The sequence below is a fragment of the Pelodiscus sinensis genome, chromosome 18 (assembly GCF_049634645.1).
Source record: "Pelodiscus sinensis isolate JC-2024 chromosome 18, ASM4963464v1, whole genome shotgun sequence".
NCBI classification, from domain to species: Eukaryota; Metazoa; Chordata; order Testudines; family Trionychidae; genus Pelodiscus; species Pelodiscus sinensis.
The window spans coordinates 28,593,435-28,609,966 of record NC_134728.1 but is presented as its reverse complement, the minus strand read 5'-3'; the positions used below and the strand labels follow the sequence as shown (position 1 = coordinate 28,609,966).

The following is a 16,532-nucleotide window of genomic DNA, read 5'->3' as shown; positions in this document are numbered from 1 at the left end:
TCTAGACTGGCATGATTTTCCAGAAATGCTTTTAATGGAAAAGTTTTCCGTTAAAAGCATTTTCGGAACAGAGCATCTAGATTGGCACGGATGCATTTCCGCAAAAGCACTTTTTGCAGAAGAGCGTTCGTGGCCAATCTAGACGCGCTTTTGTGCAAAAAAGCCCCGATCGCCATTTTCGTGATCGAGGCTTTTTCGCGTAAAACAAATCTCAGCTGTCTACACTGGCCCTTTTGCACAAAAGTTTTGCGCAAAAGGGATTTTTGCCTGAACGGGAGCAGCATAGTATTTCCACAAAAAGCACTGATTTCTTACTGTAGGAAGTCAGTGCTTTTGTGGAAATTCAAGCGGCCAGTGTAGACAGCTGGCAAGTTTTTCCGGAAAAGCGGCTGATTTTCCGGAAAAACTGGCCACTCTAGACACAGCCCTGATTAATTTAATAATATTATACTATAGGGGAAAATGTCTTGAAATAGCAATTATCTTATACCCAGACACAGGAGAATTAAATAATTTTAATCCTAGCTAGTTTAGATGAAAGTGCTAATCTTATGCTCAGAATTAGCGAACAGCACAAAGTTAATACTGAAGCATACCCATAATAGTTTTCTGCAGTCAGAAAAAATATGCATTTGCCACTACACTGGTAATTACACATTCAATAAACATTAATTCAAACACAAAAAACAATCCCTTTTCCCCTCAAATCATCTACTTCGTTCTTCTGTCTTTGGCAAGGCAATACAATGTTCATCTCAATTGAAAATGTATACTGTGCACACCTAAAAAGCAAATATATTTATAAACTCACTCTTTGAAAGGCATTTCCTCTCACTTACTTGCCAATGTCTGACTTTAAGGTTCTGTTTCTCCTCCAATAGTTGATCACTTTGCAAAATGTGGCTGCTCAAATATTTAGTGGTGCTGTTCATATGAAGCCCATTACACCTGTATCAGGTAGACTTCACTAGCTACTGTATCAAATTTCTTTCCAGATACAATTTAAATATGTTGAATTTGATATAGAAAGCCTAAAGGGTGAAAGCCTATACTACTATGTTTGCCACTTTTACAAGACTATGATAAAATATACAAAGTTTGCCTTGTGACGTGCCATTTGAAAAGTAATAATCTGCTGAATATCATTACCATGTTAAAATATGTGTAAAATATTTTACATGAAGTTATAACAAGCTACTCTGTGATTGTTATTGAAATATGTTGTAATTCTGGGTAAAACTCAATTTTTCAGACAGTGTTAAAGGGCCATCACCAACTTTAGTAGCCATTCTTCAGCAGTGGGGAAGTATAAAGAAGATATTTGCATTTCATCACAGTGATGATTCAAACCTCACATCCACAAATGTCTCCTCATTACCATGAGTCAGCATGGATGTTTTTGGAACAAAAGATTGAATAAAGAGAGAAGAAAACATTTGATTTCATCTCTCCTTCTCCTTTCTCTCTTGGCTCGTTACATCAACTCTCAAAGAACAAAACTAAGAAAGGAGCCCCAGCCTGTGAAATTTACAACAGTATATGGTAAGAGAAAAACTTTGCTTTTGCATTCACTTAGCTTGTTAAATTAGGTATTAGCTTGTATATTACTCTTTGTAATCAATCCTGACTTTTATGGATCAACACTTGTAATAATTTAAATATTTATCTTTCTGTAGTTAGTAAACTGATCTTGTTGGGTTTTTTTTTCTTAACCAGTGTGTTTGGGTTAACCAGTGTGTGAGGAACTCCATTTAAGATAACAATGTGGGGGCATATATTAATTTCCTCTGATGATATGATGGACTTCCTATGAAATTCCCTAGTTCAATAGTTTGAAAATACTACAAGACATATTTCTGGGGGAACAAGGCTGTGACTTAAGAGCTTGCAGGTATTGTCCTGTACATAATTAATGAGTGATTGGTTGCACTGCTCATGTATTTTGCTGGGAGTGAATTTGCATGCTGATGGTTGTGTAAACAGGCCAGGTGTGGGTGTTCCAACAGCACAGCAGCATTAAAGACATCGGAGACTAGAGAATTAAGAGGACATAGCTGTGCAACAGTCCAGAGTAAAATCTGGCTACACATTTTTAATCTTGGTTGTTTAAGAGATTACAGGACAAATGTTGGCATCAATTACAATGTTGCTATTTGTTTAGCTCCTGATAAAATATCTGACTTCACTTTGATTACTTGAATTTACAGCCAAGATCAAGTGACTGCAGGAGCCACCTTGCCTGTTGAAGTCAGCTCAGTCCTCATATTTGCAGCTCTAAAGCTGAACACTTGTAGGTTGGAACGGAGGCATGGGTGAGCCGGGCAGCTGCCCAGGGTGCCAGCTCCCGCAGCGCCAGCCCGCCTGCATCTCCCCGGCGCTGGCCAGTAGCGCCCTTCCCCCCACTGCCACAGGGCCCTACATGGCCCAGCGCGTGTGCCAGCAGCAACAGCTTGTGCCAGCTTGCTCCGTGCGCCCTAGGAGTAGGCCTGCACATCCTAGCAGGGCGGGCCAACTCCCCACAGGTGGACCTGCGCATGTGCCGTGCGCACGGGGGCGGCATCACGTACCCATGCCCGGGATGCCAGAATGCCTCAGGCCAGCCCTGAGCGGAGCACAAGTGGAAAACAAATTGTTCTCATTAGAAGGTTCTGAAGTTTGCTTCTCTGATTGGTCTGACAAAGCCCAAGTGTGCTGACTTTCAAATAAAGCGGAGTGGATTCTCTGTTCACCAAGACAAGCGTATGAGTTAGTTTTTTGAAACAGGCTATGTCTACACTCATGGCTTCTTGCGTGAGTAATATGCAAATGAGGCTAAGCATGGAATATTGCCAAGCCTCATTTGCATACCTAATGAGCCACCAATTTTTTCAGAAGAGGCTCTTGTGCAAAAAGGAGTATCTACACTGCCCCTTCTTGCGCAAGAAAAACCCTCTTGCGCAAGAAAAACCCTCTTGCGCAATGCCGTTATACCTATTACTTTTCAGGAAGAATGGCATTGCGCAAGAGGGGTTTTCTTGCGCAAGAAGGGGCAGTGTAGATACTCCTTTTTGCACAAGAGTCTCTTCTGAAAAAATTGGTGGCTCATTAGGTATGCAAATGAGGCTTGGTGATATTCCACACTTAGCCTCATTTGCATATCACTCACGCAAGAAGCTACGAGTGTAGACATAGCCACAAAGTCCAGAGTCTCATTGATTAATTTTTGTCATCTTATTTTGTCATGTACTTTAAAAGGTGTGTACTGGCAACTATGAATCACAATGGACACATCTGCATAAATAAAACAACTAAAGAACATATAAGACGTAAATAAGGTCCTACTGGTCAAATCCTGTCCAAACTGATGAACATTAATGGGATGAAGATCTGGCCCTAAAACAAACAAGAGGCTGTTGTTCTCAAGAGGCTGTTTTGTTCTTGTCAGCTGTTGAAGGGCAAACACGGACCAATGACAAATAAATAAAAAAACCTAATGTCCACTGAATTTGCTTTCCAACATGCATATGAATTTCAAATTCCACTTTAATGGGCTAATAGCCAGAGAGAGCCATAGAGAGAACTTGCACACCACAAACAACAAGAAGTCCTGTGGCACCTGAGGGTATGTCTACACTACCCCCCTAGTTCGAACTAGGGGGGGTAATGTAGTCATACGGAGTTGCAAATGAAGCCCGGGATTTGAATTTCCCGGGCTTCATTTGCATGAAGCCGGCCGGCGCCATTTTTAAATGCCGGCTAGTTCGGACTGCGTGCCGCGCGGCTACATGCGGCACGAACTAGCTAGTTCGGATTAGGCTTCCTAATCCAAACTAGCTGTACGCCTCGTTCTGCGCTCAGTACAGCTAGTTCGGATTAGGAAGCCTAATCCGAACTAGCTAGTTCGTGCCGCGTGTAGCCGCGCGGCACGCAGTCCGAACTAGCCGGCATTTAAAAATGGCGCCGGTCAGCTTCATGAAAATGAAGCCCGGGAAATTCAAATCCCGGGCTTCATTTGCAACTCCGTATGACTACATTACTCCCCCTAGTTCAAACTAGCGGGGTAGTGTAGACAAACCCTTACAGACCAAGAGAATTATTGGAGCATAAGCTTTTGTGGGCAGACCCAGTTCATCAGATGCAAGACAAAGTGGGGTTTTTGCCCACGAAAGCTTATGCTCCAATAATTATGTTAGTCTATAAGATGCCACAGGACTTCTCCTTGTTTATGACCTCTCACACCACAATAGCCTAGAGGGGCTTTTTTTTTCTTTTCAGGTTGAATATTCTCCGTTAAAATCATCCCCATTCTGATTTAATAATAGGAATTGGCCAATTGCTCGAGATAGTCCAGATGACACATTGTGATGCATGGTGTATACTGATGATCATGCCTAGTGGTTAGGGGTTTAGGCCTCTGTCATACTTCTACTCTTTCCACTGGGACACATATAAACGTGGTGGAGTTATATCTTTTCTTGGGAACTGGCCTGACCCTCTGGGTTTTATCTCCCTACCTCCCCCAAAACCTATATGAGTTACCAAATGTCCACTATGGTGCCTTACAGCTGCCTCCCTGGCCCCATTCTCCTATCAACCAGTCTCAACTGGTTCTTGATTGGCCCCAGGTGGTCTAATTAGCCTAACTCCCTCTGCTCTGGAAGGCTCCTAATTATCTTCTGGTATTCTAACTGTCCTGATTGTCCAAACTGCTTTCGGAAAGCTCCTGCTGGTTCTAGGCCAGCCCGTGCCAGTTTACCCAGGGAACCTACTTAGTCTAGCATCCTTCTGTCAGAATAAGCTACGCAATTTGTGCTACACAAATTGCATAGCTTATTCCGAGTCTAAGCTGAAAGAGCTTATTTTGAAATTTGGCTGTCTACACAGTGCAAAATGTCAAAATAAGGCATTATTCCGACAAATCCCTTAATCCCTTACAGGGACACTGGAATAGAGCACCTGCTATTTTGGGAAATAGCGGGAGCTTTTAAAGATGCAGCGTTGCTATTTCAGGATACTTCTGGTATCCTGAAATAGCAACACAGTCTAGATGTTCCTTAAGGCTCACAATACTTTTCTTTTAGCACTCTTTTGTAACCCTCTGACCTGACCCTGTTACAATATATTTTGGCTTCTATTATTTCCACTCCGACTCATTTGATGAAGGGATTTTACCTATGAAATCTCATCGTTCTGTATATTTTTGTTAGTCCATGAGGTGCCACAGGACTACTCATTGTCCCAAAGCAGTGAGAGATGAGATACTAGTTTAACCTTCAGCTCAAGTGGGCTCCTCCTGTCAAGGAGGTAGTTTCTGGATTGTCCTTCCTCTCGAGTTTTCAGGGTGGGTTTCTCTCTCTGCCTGGTTAGGTCTATTTGGAGCTATCTGGCTTCCTTCTGAAGCTCCACCACTACCTGGAGCAGGCTTTGCAAGTGTGACTAGGCAAAGTCACCTTGTCTCAGGGTTGCTCCTTAACCCTTTCAGTTTTAGCGTCACATTTATACCTCCCATCACACTGATCCTAGTAGGTGAGGCTGAGAATGTTTCTGTGAATCACTTATAAAACAAAATGTCCTTTCCCTTGCAGCCTATTCCTAGTTACCAGTTGGTGATACTGACTTTTCATAGAATCACAAAAGTGTAGGACTGGGAAGGACCTGAGCAGGTCAGTCTCCTGTGTTCAAAGCAGGACAAGAAAGACCAATCCTATTTAATGTCTGTCTAACCTATACTTAAAACCATCAAATGACAGTGCTAATATAGCCTCCCTATGCCATTTGTTCCACTGCTTAACTGCTCTGACAGACAGAAAGGCTATGTCTAGATTGCATCCCTTTTCCGTAAAAGGGATGCAAATTAGACGTATCGCAATTGCTAATGAAGCAGGGATTTAAATCTTCCCCGCTTCATTAGCATAAACATGGCTGCCACTTTTTTCAGCATGGAGCTTTGCCGGAAAAAAGCACCAGTCTAGACGCAGATCTTTTGGAAAATAAAGCCTTTTCCGAAAGATCCCTTATCCCTTATTTTAAGAGGGATAAGGGATCTTTCGGAAAAGGCTTTATTTTCCGAAAGATCCGCGTCTAGACTGGTGCTTTTTTCCGGCAAAGCTCCGTGCCGAAAAAAAGTGGCAGCCATTTTTATTCTAATGAAGCGGGGAAGATTTAAATCCCTGCTTCATTAGCAATTGCGATACGTCTAATTTGCATCCCTTTTACGGAAAAGGGATGCAATCTAGACATAGCCTTTCTGTCTGTCAGAGCAGTTAAGCAGTGGAACAAATGGCATAGGGAGGCTATATTAGCACTGTCATTTGATGGTTTTAAGTATAGGTTAGACAGACATTAAATACGAAAAAGGGATGCAATCTAGACGTAGCCAAAATGTTTCTTACTGTTCAACATAAACCTTGCTTGCTGCAATTTAAGCCCATTGCTTCTGTTCTATTCTCAAAGGTTAATAAGAACATTTTTCAACATCTTTTTTGTAACAACCTTTTTTGTAGCTGAAAACTGTTATGTCCCCCCTCCAGTCTTCTCTTCTCCAAACTAAGCAAACTCATGTTTTCAATCTTTCCTCATTAGTCATGTGTTTTAGATGTTTCATAATTTTTGTTGCTATCCTCTGGACTTTCTTCAGTTTATTCATTCTTCCTGAAATGTGCACTCAGACCTGCACAAAATACTTCTGCTGAGGCTTTGTTAATTTGGAGTAGAAAAATACTTGTAATCTTTTTGTGTCATTTGGATGCCCTCAAATATTATGAAACAGTTTTGGATGCTGGTATCTCAAATTTAATTTGTCAAATTTCAGAACTTGGCTGAGACTGGTTGCATGATGATGTAGTGAGCAGGAGTGGCTGCTTACTGACCCTGAGGGGGCAGAACCCCTCTCCGAGCCCAGGTGGGATGAGCTGGATCCTGCCATTTTAACTCCACAGTGGCCAATGGCAGGGGGAAGAGGAGGTACATGGAATATAAAAGCCCAGCCTGTAACAATATGATTTTTCTGGAACCATGTTGGTAGGCCTAAACTGAAGCCTTCTTCTGTAGCCAGAATGGAGAGCAGCAGCCATCAGCTGTAAAGCCTGGCGTCACATACTCACATTTCCATCTGCATTGCATTAAAGTAGTCACACTAGGCTGTGAGAAGGGGATCCTATCCTAATGGCCCCCACTGTCACCAGATAAGAAACAGATCTCAGGATGGATAAAGAAAACTTAGTTAACAGCATTTCATCTGGCAAGAAACTGCATATCCATAGTTGTGGTTGTGGAATCCTCATTCTATGATTTTCCTGTTGTTTGTCTGTGTGATCTCTGTCTGGTTTGTAACGGTTTCTGTCTGCTGTATAATTAATTTTGCTAGGTGTAAATCAACTAAGGTGGTGGGGTATGATTGATTAGGTAATTCTGTTACAGTATGTTATGATTGGCTAGTAAAATCATACTAAAATTAATAGTTACGATATAACTAAGCAGGACTCAGGTTTCACTATATAAACTAGGGTCCAAGAAGGAGGCCAGCTAGAAGAGCAACAGGGAAACAAGAATGGAAAGGAACATCAAGAAGGAGGAAGACCTGGAAGAAGAACTCACCTCCAAGACACAGCCTAAGACGAGAGCTGCACGATTCTTATGCATGACCGTGACGTGCAGCGGCTAAGATCCTGAGAGACTAACCTTACCCGAGCAACAAGGGAAGTCTGCCTGCCTGTATCAGGACTGGTGAGCATGACACTGTCGGTACATCTAGACTACAGGCTTTTGTTGACAGAAGCTTTGTCGACAAAGAGTGTCTAGACTACATTAAGCGGATCGACAAAGCGATCCACTTTGTTGACAAGGAGCGTCCAGACTGCTGGACAGTCTGTCGTCAAAAGAAGGCACCAGGAAGTGCTTCTGGAAGGTTACAGGGGCAGCCTTAAAGCCCAGGCACCGCTGCATGCTCTCTGCAGAGGTGCATGCTTAAAGGGATCCTTCTGGGCAGCCGTTGCTCTGCTCCTGCTTCTGGCTTGCCTACCTCCTCGAGGGAAAGCAAAGCTGCTGCAGTTTTTGCTCTGGTTGACCTGCTTCCTCGGACACCACAGCAGTTTATTTTTAGGTTTGGTTTTTGGCTTTGCACTTTTGTGCTTTTTGGCCATGGAGCCTGAGCTGCCCCTGGGCAGGCGATGGCCCCACACCGTGCTGCTGGAAGTTCTGCTGCATGCTCAGGAGAGCATCACGATGTTTGCAGCAGAGCTGGATTCTGAGCCCAGCTTTGAGCCCCTCACTAAGGGTATGTCTACACTACCACTCTAGTTCGAACTAGGGTGGTTAATGTAGTCATTCGAAATTGCAAATGAAGCCCGGGATTTAAATATCCCGGGCTTCATTTGCATCTTGCCGGGCGCCGCCATTTTTAAATCCCCGTTAGTGCGGACTCCGTGCCCGCGGCTACACGCGGTACGGAGTAGGTAGTTCGAATTAGGCTAATTCTAACTACTGGTACACCTGGTTCCACGAGGAGTAACGGTAGTTCGAATTAGAAAGCCTTATTCGAACTACCTACTCTGTGCCGCGTGTAGCCGCGGGCACGGAGTCCGCACTAACAAGGATTTAAAAATGGTGGCGCCCGGCAAGATACAAATGAAGCCCGGGATATTTAAATCCCGGGCTTCATTTGCAACTTCGAATGACTACATTAACCACCCTAGTTCGAACTAGAGTGGTAGTGTAGACATACCCTAAGGCTGCAGCCCTGCTGCCCTTACCACCGAACTTATTCCTGGAGAGGCAAGTTTGGAGGCTGGACACCAGTTCTGACTAGTGGGACCGGCTAGTTATGAAGCTGTGCGACGATGACCAGTGACTCCAAAACTTTCGGATGTGGAAGGCCACCTTCCAGGAGCTCTGTGCCTGGCTTGCTCCTCCCTTGCAACGTTAGGCCAGCCACTTGCGGGCCGCCATACCCCTGGAGAAGCGCATAGCCATTGCCCTGTGGAAGCTGGCCACCCCCGACAGCTACTGTTCCATGAGACATCAGTTTGGTGTGGGGAGGTCTACCGTTGGGACCATCTTGATGGAGGTAAATCACTCTCGGGGGACAGTCCAGGGAGGTGGGGGCAGGTGAATAAGGGGGACGGTCAGGACCGGGCACAGGGAATGGAGGATGGGGTGGGAGTGGTGGAAGCCTGCCTGGCCTCACCCTCCGGGGATGTGGGGGCCATGGAGGGGTTGCCTGAGGGGGGGACTCTTGGGGTCTGGGAGGGGAGGGGTGGTGGGGCACCTCTCACCAGTTCACACAACTCCTCTCATGTCCTTTTATGTGTCCCTTTCTGCAGGTGGTGATGGCCATTAATTCTGAGCTTCTCCACAGGACTGTCTGCCTCTGAGACCTTCCTGCCATCTTGGCCGGATTTGCAGGGCTGAGGTTTCTGAACTGCAGTGGAGCTCTCGACGGGACTCACATCCCGATCCGCGCACCGTCCCATCAAGCAGCAAAGTACATTAATAGAAAAGGCTACTTTTCCATGGTGCTGCAGGCCCTGGCTGAGCACCAGCGACGGTTCACTGACATTTGTATCGGGTGGGCAGGCTGGGCACACGATGCCCGCATCTTCTGGAGCTCATACCTGTACCTCAGGATGCAGGCTGGGTCATTTTTCTCAGAGACGACCTATGCAGTAAGGGATGTGCAGATGCCTACGTGCATCTTATGCCCTGGCTCATGAAACCCTACATCGGCCACCTGGATGCGAGCAGGGAACTCTTTATATCCCGCCTGAATCAGGCTCGCTTCTAGGTGGAGTGCGCCTTTGGCTGGCTGAAGAACAGATTCAGTTGCCTGCTCACTCAGCTGGACATGGGGGAACATAACATTCCCGATGTGGTAGCAGCATGCTGTGTGCTGCACAACCTGGTGGAGAGGAAGGGGAGGCCTTCCTCCCTGCATGGGGGACACGGGCTGATGTGGAGGGGAGGCACTTTAAGCAGCCCTGGACAGCTGCCATCCAACAAGCCCACCAGTTGGGATTGCAAATCCAAGAAGCGCTGAGGAAGCAATTCTCCCACGGAGGCCAATGAGTTTCCTCAGGGCCTTCCAAATATGGGATTGCCCCATGCCCCCGGTGCCTTCCCCCCCAAAACCACTCCTGGCCCCACATTCACATATTCTACTCCTTCCTCACACACTGAGAACAGAGACAGGTGTGGATGAAAACGTTTCAACTGTTTATTGCACTGTTGCTTTTTTGACAAAATTAAATAAGAAACTCTTTTTTTTCAGAGAAACTAAACTGCTAACAAAATAAAGTGCTTCCCTCAGTTACTCTCCCTGGTGGGAGGGGGGAATGTCAACCAGGAAGGAGGGAGGGAGGCTCAGGGCTGAGGGGACTCCCTGGAGGAAGAGCCCCTGGCAGTTTGGCTGTGGAAGCCTTCTCGCACCTGGCTGCAGGAGGTGGGGCTGTACCTGGGCCTGGGATGGTAGGGGCTGAGGGGGAGGGGGCACATGTTGTGGGGGGGCAGGCTGAGGAGGAGGAGCAGGACCAGGCACAGGACCGGGGATGGCCATGGCCTCCCGGATCGCAGCACAGATGTCTGCGCACTGCTGGGCGAATTCCTCCAGGAAGTGCCGGCGCCACTCGGCCTCTGCCTCCAGCCTCCTGCCCATTGAGTCCTACATGCGTTGCAGGACTGAGATGTGCTAGCGCACCAGGTCTACATAGGTGCACCAGTGCCGACAGGTTCCCTGCAGCCATCTGGTTGGTGGGGCAGGTGTGGCACCCCCCTCCTGGTCAGTTGGTCCGGCTGTGGAGAACAAGAGGGAAAAGCCGTCAGTCATGCATGGTCACACTTTCCCTGAGAGGGCATGCCCTCCTTCTTCTCAGCAGACAGTGCCTGTCCTAGGGTCAGAGGCTGCTCATGTGAGTCTCAGTAAGGCGTCCTGTGGCCTGGCATGCAGCCACGGCCTACCTGGAGCCCAGAAGGTGTGCAGGCCACCATCCTGCCCCCCCTCGCACACACCCCATGGCCGAGAAGCACAGACAAGTGTCAGGCCATGGTTGGGGTTCCTAAAAATTGCTGAGAGGCCTGCAGCTGTGAGGCAATCCCAGAGTCCCCAACCCATACCTGCACCAGGCCTCACTGCCTGCGGGAGCAGGTGGTGCCTAGCAGCCTTGCGGGTACAGGAGTAGGACAGCTCTCCCTGAGGGCAGCCATGGGTATGCCCCTCTTCTCCCCAGGCTGTGATCAGCATGACATGTCACAGCACTGCACCATCCACTTTGCTCCCGCCTGCCCTGCCCTGTGTGTGTTGGACCCTCACAGAACTCACCTGATGTTCCCTCCCTGGGGTCCAAGGTGGTCTGCGAGGACCCCTGAGTGTCGGCGCCTGGCTTCTGCATGTTCTGGGTGCTGTCTTCCTCCTCTTGGAGCTCCTGTAGTCTGGCTGGTGTTGCGGCCACTGCTGCACAGGGGCTCCATGCCTGACTCCACAAGTCTCTCAGGAGGCAAGGGTTCCCCTGGCCCCAGGACCCTGTCCAGCTCCTCATAATAGGCACAGGAGCCTGAGCTCAAACTCCTTGGCCATGACCTGCAGTGCCGTGCGGGAGTGGTGGCCTTTCCTGGCCAGGCCATCTCTCCAGGAGGGCTTTGATTTCAGACCCTGACCAGGAGGGTGCCTGGCGTTTTGTGCCCTGGCTTCCCGGGTCGATGAGTCCCTAGAAGGGCCAGAAGGGCTTTGGGGGGCTTGTCCCTGCAGCATGTCTCCTGAGTGTCCCTACCAGGAAGAGCTGCACAGTCAGGGTCCCCTCTGTAGCAGGCTTGCTACCAGAGTGCTGATCCTAGGTGCCTGTGCCTTTTAAAGATGGCTACAGGCAAGAACAATAGAGTGCAAAGCTGTGGCAGGAGTGTCCACAAGGGCTTCTTCCTGGAGGCCTTTACTGTCGACATAAACTCTCCCCTGCGTCCACACAGAACTCTGTCGACAAAGGCATTATTCCTCATAGAATGAGGTTTACCGGCGTCGACAGAACTGCCAAGTTCTGTCGACGTTATGTCAACAGAACTCAGCGGCAGTGTAGATGCAGGTATAGTTTTGTCAACAAAAGTCTACTTTTGTCGACAAAACCCTGTAGTCTAGACATACCGGCTGTGTCTACACTGCACCCCTTTTCCGGAAAAGGGATGCAGATTAGACACTTCAGAATTGCAAATCCGCGGGGGATTTAAATATCCCCTGTGGCATTTGCATTTACATGGCTGCCACTTTTTTCCAGCTCAGGGTTTTTGCCGGAGAAAAGCGCCAGTCTAGACACGATTTTCCGAAAAATAAGCCCTTTTCCAGAGGATCCCTTATTCCTACTTGCACCTGGGACATCCCCCTCCTCTGGATCATGGACTCCACAGAGGAGGGTGTGGCCTTAGGGACAGTGTCTGAAGGGATGACTGACTGCCTCTCCCTCCCTCTCCACAGCTGGACCAGTTGGGACCAGAGGTCCAAGCCTCAGCACCACAGTCATCTGCAAGAGTCTAGGGGACCCGCAGATGAGCCAGGGTGCAGGAGGACCTGATGCACCAGCACATCAGCATCCTCCGAGACATCCATCACACCCTGGAATGCTAGTTCAATGCGGACCTGAAGTGGCGGGAGCATGCCTGGGACCAACTGATGTCACATTGTGACACCATGTGTGGCATCATGTCCCGCATAGTAGAACATTCCCCTGATGCTGCTGCTCCGGGCTTCCATGCTCCTGACCCCCCTCCTATGGCCATTGCCCATCCACCAGCCCACTCTGCTATGCCTCTGCTCCCTTCCCATGCCATGCCTCTGCTTCCTCCCTTAGCAATGCCCATGCCCTTCCCAATGTGATGCCTATAGCCCCTCCTCCTGCCCCCCTACCAACCCTAACCCCGCTCTAGCCCCCCCTCCTGCCTACCCCTTTGTGGCCCCCAGAGCAACACAGCTCTGACGACATCCCCACACCCAAGGGGGCACCTCCAGCGGCCCCACTCCTCCCAATCCTGACCCCTCCTCCCAGTGCTAATTCCCCATCGTAGTTCAGAATTCCCCCCTCCCTCTGCCCACCTTCTCTTAATGTTCAATAAAAAAAAAGACTGCTTTTGTTTTGAAACCAAATAGTTGTGTTTATTGGGAGGTAAGGGAAAGGGCAAAGGGAAGAGTTGAGAGGAGGAAGGGATAGAGAAACAAGGCAGAGGCCCCTATTTGGGAGGCCCTGGGGAGCATTACTGGAGTGCTTGAGAGAACCTCTCCCTCAGGGACTCCCGGATGTGCACCCCAGCATGATGGGCCTGGCTGGTGGCAGATGTCTGAGGGCTGCTCAAACACATGGCCCTCACAGCCAGTGTCTGCCCCCCACCCCAGGAGGAAGGCCTCCCACTTGCGCACCACAATATTGTGGAGCACAGAGCACGCTGCCACCATGTTGGGGATGTTGTGCTCTCTGACTCATAGACTCATAGGATATGTCTACACTACCCTCCTAATTCGAAATAGGAGGGTAATGTAGTCATACCGCAATTGCAAATGAAGCCCGGGATTTGAATTTCCCGGGCTTCATTTGCATAAAGCCGGCCGGCGCCATTTTTAAATGCCGGCAGTTCGAACCCCGTGCCGCGCGGCTACACGCGGCACGGAGTAGCTAGTTCGGATTAGGAAGCCTAATCCGAACTAGCTGTACTCCTCATTCCACAGGGTTCGAACTGCCGGCATTTAAAAATGGCGCCGGCCGGCTTTATGCAAATGAAGCCCGGGAAATTCAAATCCCGGGCTTCATTTGCAATTGCGGTATGACTACATTACCCTCCTATTTCGAATTAGGAGGGTAGTGTAGACATACCCATAGACTTTAAGGTCAGAAGGGACCATTATGATCATCTAGTCTGACCCCCTGCTCAGTGCAGGCCACGGAATCTCACCCACCCTTTCCTAGAATAATCCTCTCACCTATATCTCAGATATTGAAGCCTTCAAATACTTTGAAGACCACAAGATGCAGAGAATCCTCCAGCTGTGATCTGTACCCCATGCTACAGAGGAAGGCGAAAAACCTCCAGGGTCTCTTCCAATCTACCCTGGAGGAAAATTCCTTCCCGATCCCAAATATGGCGATCAGCTAAACCCTGAGCATGTGGGCAAGACTCACCAGCCAGACAGCCAGAAAGTTCTCTATAGTAACTCCTATCATCCCTCCATTGACCTATTTACCACTGATAATGAATGGTCAATTAGTTACCAAGATCATGTTATCTCATCAAACCATCCCCTTCATAAACCTATCGGCTGTGTATACATTGGCACCCTTTTCCGGAAAAGGGATGCTAATAAGACAAGTCGGAATTGCAAATGCCGCGGGGATTTAAATTTTCCCCGTGGCATTTGCATGAACATGGCTGCCACTTTTTTCCGGCTCGGGGCTTTGCTGGAAAAAAGCGCCAGTCTAGATAGGGATCTTTCGGAAAATAAAGCCTTTTCCGGAAGATCTCTTATTCCTGATTTTAAGAGGAATAAGGGATCTTCCGGAAAAGGCTTTATTTTCCGAAAGATCCCTGTCTAGACTGGCGATTTTTTTCTGGCAAAGCCCCGAGCCGGAAAAAAGTGGCAGCCATGTTCATGCAAATGCCGCAGGAAAAATTTAAATCCCCGCGGCATTTGCAATTCCGACTTGTCTCATTAGCATCCTTTTTCCGGAAAAGGGTGCCAATCTAGACACAGCCATCTAGTTTAATCTTGAAGCCAGATAGATCTTTTGCCCCCACTACTTCCCTTGGAAGGCCGTTCCAGAACTTCACTCCTCCATGCTTAGAAACCTTCGTCTAATCTCAAGTCTAAACTTCCTACTAGCCAACTTATATCCATTTGTTCTTGTGTCCACATTGGTATTAAACTTAAATAATTCCTCTCCCTTCCTGGTATTTATCCTTCTAATATATTTAAAGCGTGCAATCATGTCCCCCCTCAGCCTTCTCTTGGTTAAGGTAAACAAGCCAAGCTCCCTGAGTCTCCTTTCATAAGACAGGTTTTCCATTCCTCGGATCATCCTAGTGGCCCTTCTTTGTACCTGTTCCAGTTTGAAGTCATCCTTCTTAAACATGGGAGATCAGAACTGCACACAGTATTCCAAATGGGGTCTCACCAATGCCTTGTATAATGGCACTAACACCTCCTTATCCCTACTGGAAATACCTCGCCTAATACATCCCAAGACCGTATTAGCCTTTTTCACGGCCATGTCACGATGGCGGCTCATAGTCATCCTATAATCAACCAGGACTCCGAGGTCCTTCTCTTCCTCCAAACTGATGTGTCCCCAGCTTATAACTAAAATTCTTGTTATTAATCCCTGAATGCATAACCTTACACTTCTCACTATTAAATTTCATCCTACTGCTGTCACTCCAATTTACAAGGTCATCCAGATCTTCCTGTATGATATCCCGAACTCTTTCTGAATTGGCAATACCTCCCAACTTTGTGTCATCTACAAACTTTATTAGCACACTCCCACTTTTAGTGCCGAGGTCAGTAAATAATAATGGTCCCAGAACTGATCCCTGAGGAACTCCGCTAGTAACCTCTCTCCAGCCTGACAGTTCACCTTTCAATATGACTCGCTGTAGTCTCCCCTTTAACCAGTTGCTTATCCATCTCTCAACTTTCATATTAATCCCTATCTTTTCCAATTTAACCAATAAATTGGTTAAACGAGGTGTATCGGTAGTTCGGAATAGGCACCCTAGTCCGAACTACCTAGTTCGAGCCCCGTGTAGCCGCGCTGCACGGGGTTCGAAGCAGCGGGGATTTAAAAATGGCGGCTCCCCGCTTATGCTAATGAAGCCCGGGAAATTCAAATCCCGGGCTTCATTAGCAAGTGCGGTATGCATACATTACCCTCCTAGTTCGAACTAGGAGGGTAGTGTAGACATACCCTGAGAGAGGGGGTGACTGAGCCCATAGGAGGTACTTGTCCCCTTCCCCTCCTGTGCCCCCCAAACCCTCCAGGAGCCATCTCCTATGAGCCCACTTCCTCCCCCCCCCCAGCAGCAGGGGTGTGTGAGGGCAGGATGGCACAAGCACCCTGGGGACAAGGCTTTCCCCCCACCCCTAACAGTCCCCAGCCCCACTCTCCTGAGGATTCCCTTTATCCAACACTCTCCCCTACCCCGTAGAGGGACTACAGCCCGAGAGCTCCTTACCTCCATAAGGAGGTCCCGATGGTGTACTTCCCCACCAACCGGTAGCTGTCTGGAGTGGCGAGCTTCCCACCAGGCCGAGCTGGTCTCCAGCTTCCAAAAATGCCTCTCCACAGTGGGGTGCAGAAGCCAGAGTGGAGCAGCCACAGCCATGGAAAGGGTCCCCAGGAGGAGCTCGTTGTTCAGGTTCTCCATGAGGAGGAAGGCAGCTGGCAGCAAATGCTGCAAGAACTGCAGCCTGGCCGTGTGGGGCCATTGCCTGCATAGAGACAGCTCCAGCTCCATGGCACACACAGGAAAAACTGTGGCATCCCCAAAAGGAACAGGACAATCACAGCAAGCACTGCTGAAGCTTTGCTATC

General features: G+C 48.2%; 1 protein-coding gene across 7 annotated transcripts in view; it reads right to left on the bottom strand.

The window, feature by feature from the left end:
- Positions 1-16,532, bottom strand: part of PTPRT (protein tyrosine phosphatase receptor type T) — a 1,030,325-nt gene that overhangs the window by 170,588 nt on the left and 843,205 nt on the right. The gene's annotated exons all lie outside the window — the stretch shown is intronic.